Source organism: Acanthaster planci, linkage group LG18 (assembly GCF_054643075.1).
Source record: "Acanthaster planci isolate LZ-2023a linkage group LG18, COTS_SCS, whole genome shotgun sequence".
Classification (NCBI taxonomy): domain Eukaryota; kingdom Metazoa; phylum Echinodermata; class Asteroidea; order Valvatida; family Acanthasteridae; genus Acanthaster; species Acanthaster planci.
The window spans coordinates 6,679,887-6,685,856 of record NC_141794.1 but is presented as its reverse complement, the minus strand read 5'-3'; the positions used below and the strand labels follow the sequence as shown (position 1 = coordinate 6,685,856).

Genomic DNA, 5,970 nt, shown 5'->3' with positions numbered 1-5,970 from the left:
TCCAATGGAATTACAAGAAAATCAAGGTTTTTGCCATTCACATACTCGACCAGATCGCGGAGGAGCCTGATGTTGTCGTGGATGGACCTTCTTTTGACCCCACATGTCTGAAAAGGACCGATAATATCCGGCATTACCTTACCCAAACGAAGACACAAGGCCTTTGGTAGGATCTTATAGTCAACATTCAGAAACGAAATCGGTCGTTTATTACGGGGATCCAGAGGATCTCCTGACTTTTCCAATAAAGTCAAAATCCCCACTCTTTGCGAATCAGACAAGGTGCGAAGATTCCATGCAGTACGAAAGACTATCAAGAGATCCGGACCTATCAGCTCCCAGAAACAAGAGTAGAATTCTTTGGGAAGTCCATCCCCTCCCGGTGTTTTACTACTAGGCATCCCTCAGAGGGCTGCTGGCAGTTCCTTCAGTTGTAACGGCTCTCGAGTTCTTGATAAAAGTCCTCCGGAACTCTAGACGTCAACGCATCTAAGGAAGGGGACTGGAGCCCTTTCTCAACGGGCTCGTGACCAAACAACTCAGATTAGGACGAGCGAAAAAAATCGGCAATGTCCGCTGAGGCCCTGACTTCTGACGGTTTTCTCAATCATTTAGGTCACGAGACTGAGAGTGAAGCCGAGCCCCCTCTGCTTCATCCAAATGCTTTAGTCCCTCCCTCAAAGAGTCACATCTTGCTTCAAGGACGGGGGGCGCACCCCACTATCAAACCGAAAAGAAATCTCCTTCAAAGAAGACAAAATGCCTTCTCGTTGTCTACGTCTTTTTTGAGCGAGACGAGCACAATACCGCATGATGCCAGGGTAGGTCTGATCTCCGAGCCAATTGCGGCGGTTTAAAAACCAGATCAAATAGATTGCTAAGTAGTGGTTGGACCACCGAGAGGTGGTCTTTTGCCACTATCTTCAACCTCCGAAACTCATCAAAAATCTTCTCAGACTTAACTTTGCTGTCGAACCGAAGTTCGACAGCGCACTTGTTATACTAAGTAAAGGTGGGCATTGTTCTTTAACACCCACAACGAAAAAAAAAGAAACCACACACTGCTGTGGTTCCAAAAGAAAAGTTGGTGCACTCTGCTACGGAAGAAAAGAGCAAGCAAATGCAAGGTCAAAAAAAGTCTATCCAATTTCTTTCGTTAATAAAAGCTTAAACCAAGGCGAAAAACAAGGTGTACAAAAGTAGACGTAAAATAAAAGACGTAAGAACGCAGACTTTCAAAATGCGTAAAAAAATAGACTTCACAAAAAAAGAATCAAACTGTCGACACGAAGGCCGTAAAAACGCCACCAATGTTAAAAATGTTAGCAAAGTGCCGCACAACGTATTTTGGTCAAAAGGCCGAGTAGCGATACAGATTAGTATTTTCCGCATTACGCACCCCAAGATAACCTCTCAACCGTGACAGTAAATAAGGAAATGACCTTGAACTTTGGCAATTCCTATCCAGATCCTGAACAATCAGTGAGAAACGTTCCGACGCTTAACTCTGCGCAAGTACCTGACCTTCACTATATACAAGCTACAAGAAGGTGCCCTTCACAATTGCAATTGTCCCGCAGTGTCTCTACACTCGAAGTGATTCCACGTTGTGGGCGTGGCGATATTGCACGCTTCCAAGACCCCGTGACAGTCACAGTGTGCCATTGCTTACATTCTTTACTTCTGGTCGAGACGCCCGTTTCTTAAGTGCAGAACCCGTAATATTTCACATTCAGGACTTGTAAGAAGAAAATGAAATAGTCATTCAGTCGCTACCTATCGGTTTTTAAACTTGAAAGGCCCTGAGGGTGTGCTTCACAGGATCACGCGTTGACTGTACATGTGAAACGATGAATTACTGTCAGCAGTAAGAGCCAAACGATGCAGTTCAAAAAGTATTCAAAATCATCCATGAGACACACACTTGCGTTACCGACACACCTGACGGCGCATAATAAAAAGCTGAACATGTCAATACTCAATGATTAATCAACACATCATTTGTAAACTTGGAAAGTTTGCAAGCACAAACTTTTGTCATTAGACAAGAAGCTACTGTTATTGATTTAATCCAGCCTACTTTTGCTAAATTACAGCAATACAACGATGGCGATAGAATAGTTATTAGACTAGCAGCAGGCATAAATGACATCACAACATTCCACTCTGGCTCACATTCTGAAAAAGTTCTCATACGTTCTGATGTTAATTCGGGCGATATAATTCCCGCTTGCAACAATTTAAAGTTGAAATTTTAGGTGAGCGACCAAGCTCAATAGTTGCATTTGTAACAATTCCACCGGCCTCTTTTACAAAACTACAGAAATGTAAGCAAATCAAGGCCGATGTCATCGCCAGCATTGTCTGGTGCCAGTATCAGCGTGAATTTAACGATATGGTAGATAATGTAAATTCTTTTATCCAATTGCATAATAATCAACTGCAACATCATATCATTCCACGCACTTTGTCTTGGTAAGTTTCGAATTGGACAAACGGGCTCTTATTGAACAGATCTAGAGTGGACAAGTGCTATCCCTCATCATGGCAGAAGAAAAGCCTCTAGAATCTTCATTAGCTGCAGTAAGTTTAAAATTACCCCCATTTTGGCCAAATGATCGAACAATTTGGTTTGCACAAGTAAAAGCGCAATTCGTCACAAGGGGAATTACAAACCCCAAAACCCAGTTTGCTTATGTAGTATCATCCTTACAACCGCAAACTGCGCAAGAAGTTAGGGATTAGTTACTGCACCCTCCACAGGAAAACCTTTCTGAAATAATTAAGGTGGAGCTTATTCCTCGCACGTTAGCATCATAACAAAAACGTTTACACCAGTTACTTATAGCCGAAGAACTAGGAGATCGTTAACCTTCTCAGTTGTTAAGAAGAATGCGACAGTTACTTGGAGATCATACATTAGAAGAAAGCATTCTAAAACAACTTTTTCTTCAACGCTTGCCAACAACTGCTCAACTGATATTAGCATCTACTAGTGATAGTGTTCAGATTGATCAGTTGGCCGTTATTGCTGACAAGATTTTGGAAGTTAATGCTGTCTCGCCTCCAGTTCAGACAATTGCCACAGTAAGTCATTCCTCGGAGATTGATGAATTACGAGCATTAATAAGCAAGCTGATTACCCAGGTCGATACTTTAAGTAGGCAAGTGCAAGAAAGTGGACGAATTCGTACAAGAAGCAAGGACAGAAATAGGAATAGACGTAAAAGTCGATCTCGATCACATTCACCTTTGAACGTTCCTAAAACTCCTGAACATGCAGGAGGAGAATGTTGGTACTTTAGCGATTTGGTGAACGTAAACAAATGTGTTCCTCCATGCACTCACTCAGGTAACCAATCGAGTAGTCAGTCAAACGAGAACGCCAGCAACTAATACAGGGGGTTCACCTGGCGATGGAAGCAAAAGTCGTCTCTTTTACATGACTGATCGCACTACTGGCAACAGATTTTTAGTTGACACTGGGGCTGATGCGGGTGTATACCCTGCTACCGTGAAAGAGAAAATTAATATCGGTTCTTATAAACTGCAGGCCGCCAATAAGACTCCCATTAAAACCTATGGTGAAAAGTCTTTAACGCTAGACATTGGACTGTGTAGGATTTATCGATGGATATTTATTCTTGCCGATGTATCTTATCCAGTTCTTGGCGCAGATTTCTTAGAAAAATTTTTCCTTAGCAGTTGATATGAAAAACCGTAGACTTATTGATATGCATACAACTCTTAGTATCCAGGGTATAGGATCCGTAGAATTTTCAATAAGCCCGACTTATTGCACATTCGAGCAGTCACGATTTCAAATGCTTTTACAGCATTTTCCTGACTTGACAAGGCCTTCTCATAAAGAAAGTGCAGTAAAGCATAATATCACACATCATATTTTGACCAAGGGACCATCGGTAAATGTTCCAGATGTTCTAGTTCCAGATCGCCTTCGTATTGCCAAAAATGAATTTGATCACACGTTGCAATTGGGTATCATAAGACCGTCTAAGAGTGAGTGATTATCTCCATTACACATGGTTCCGAAAAAGAATAATGATTGGAGTCACTGTGGTGATTACAGAGCACTTAACAATGCCACTATACCAGACAGGTATCCTATTCCACATATTCATGATTTTACTTTGTCGCTTCATGGCAAATCAATATTTTCCAAAATTGATTTGGTGACAGCTTATCATCAGATACCTGTGGAAGCAGAGCATATTCACAAGACAGCAATCACCACACCATTTGGTTTGTATGAATTTGTCAGAATGCCTTTTGGTTTGAGAAATGCTGCCTAGACATTTCAACGCTTTATAGATCAAGTTCTCCATGGCTTGCCTTTCACATATGCATATATAGATGATGTCTTAATAGAATAGTCCTCTCTAGAAGAACACGTTCATCACCTGACTCAAGTGTTTGACAGACTGAGTTCATATGGGATAGTAATCAATCCCATCAAGATTATCTTTGGTGTGCATTCACCAGAATTCCTCGGTCACAAAATAGATTCACACGGAATTAACCCCCTTCCAGAGAAGGTACAGGTTATTTGAGATTTTCCTCCACCCACTACTGTAGTTAGAAAATTCCTTGGCCTAGTCAGTTTTTACCGGAGATTTATACCCAATGCAGCAACAGTACTACAACCGCTAACTGATCTCTTGGCTGGGAAATCAAAGAATAAGTCCATGCAATTTACTGAAAATGAATTGCAGTCATTCAATGCAGCAAAGTTTCCCCTAGCTGATGCAACCATGTTGATTCACTTGAGCATTTCAGTTCCTCTTTGCGTTGCAGTTGTTGCATCAGATATTGCTGTTGGTGGTGTACTTCAGCAGTTGATAGATAATCAATGGCAACCTATCGCTATCTTTTCAAAGCGATTACAACAGACCGAGACTAGCTTTAGCACATTCGGTAGGAAATTATTGGCAGTATACTTAACCATTATACATTTCTCGCACATTTTGGAAGGGAGATCTTTTTGTGTGTATACTGATCACAAACCATTGACGTATTCCTTTATTGCTAATCCAGATCGCTACTCTCCGAGAGAAATACGACATTTGGATTACATATCGCAGTTCAAGACAGATATCTGCCATATCAAAGGCAAAGAGAATGTCTGACGCTTTGTCTCGATTACTTGTGAGTACCATGGATAGCAACTGGATATTTCAACAGGACAATGATCCTAAATAGATTGCAAAGGCAGTCATCAAGAAATGGTTCCAGGATAACATCATGGAGGTGCCACCATGGCCAAGCCAAAGACCAGACCTGAATCACATCCAAAACCAGTGGAAAATCCTCAAGTCCACGGTGCATGCCTGCAGGCCCTCCAATTTGAAAGAGTTAGAGGTCTTTGCCAAAGAAGAGCGGGCCATGATTTCTGTGGAGCTGTGCCAAACCCTCGTGAACAGCTACACAAATCACCTGGAAGCTGTAATCAAAAACAAGGGTTTTGCAGTTGACAGTTTGCTGTGATATTAACTCTTATTGATAAAAGGTATGAATAATTCTGAGCATGTCAGAATTTAAACAATGTATCATTTTCGTTGTTATGGAAATGAGGTAAAACCAAAGCCATTAGTCATTTCACCTGACAGCTAAAAGTATTCAACTGTGGCCCAAATATTATGTGCCCAACTTTTATTCTTTAGAAAAACACTCAAAATCTAAAATTTCTAAGGGGTATGGATAATTTGGTTAACTGAATCATCTCGGGTCAGCAAATAATGGCCCTTTTTCAAAGTTATCCTAGGTGGTTAAATGGTGATAGGGCATTTGCAATGGCTTTTCCAAAGTTTTGGTATACTTTGCCATGGCACATACGGAGCAAACAGAGTCTGTCCCTCTTTATTTGTAAAGTTAAACTTTCTTTTTAAATGCTGCAATGCACGGTGATGTTGCACTGCGATATCTGATGTTTATCGGTTTCATCCTAGTAGG

The 5,970-nt window shown here is 41.2% G+C and overlaps 1 pseudogene; it reads left to right on the top strand.

Moving 5' to 3' along the window:
- Positions 1 to 2,544: 2,544 nt before the first annotated feature.
- LOC147796130 (uncharacterized) lies at positions 2,545 to 5,505 on the top strand (annotated as a pseudogene).
- Positions 5,506 to 5,970: the final 465 nt, after the last annotated feature.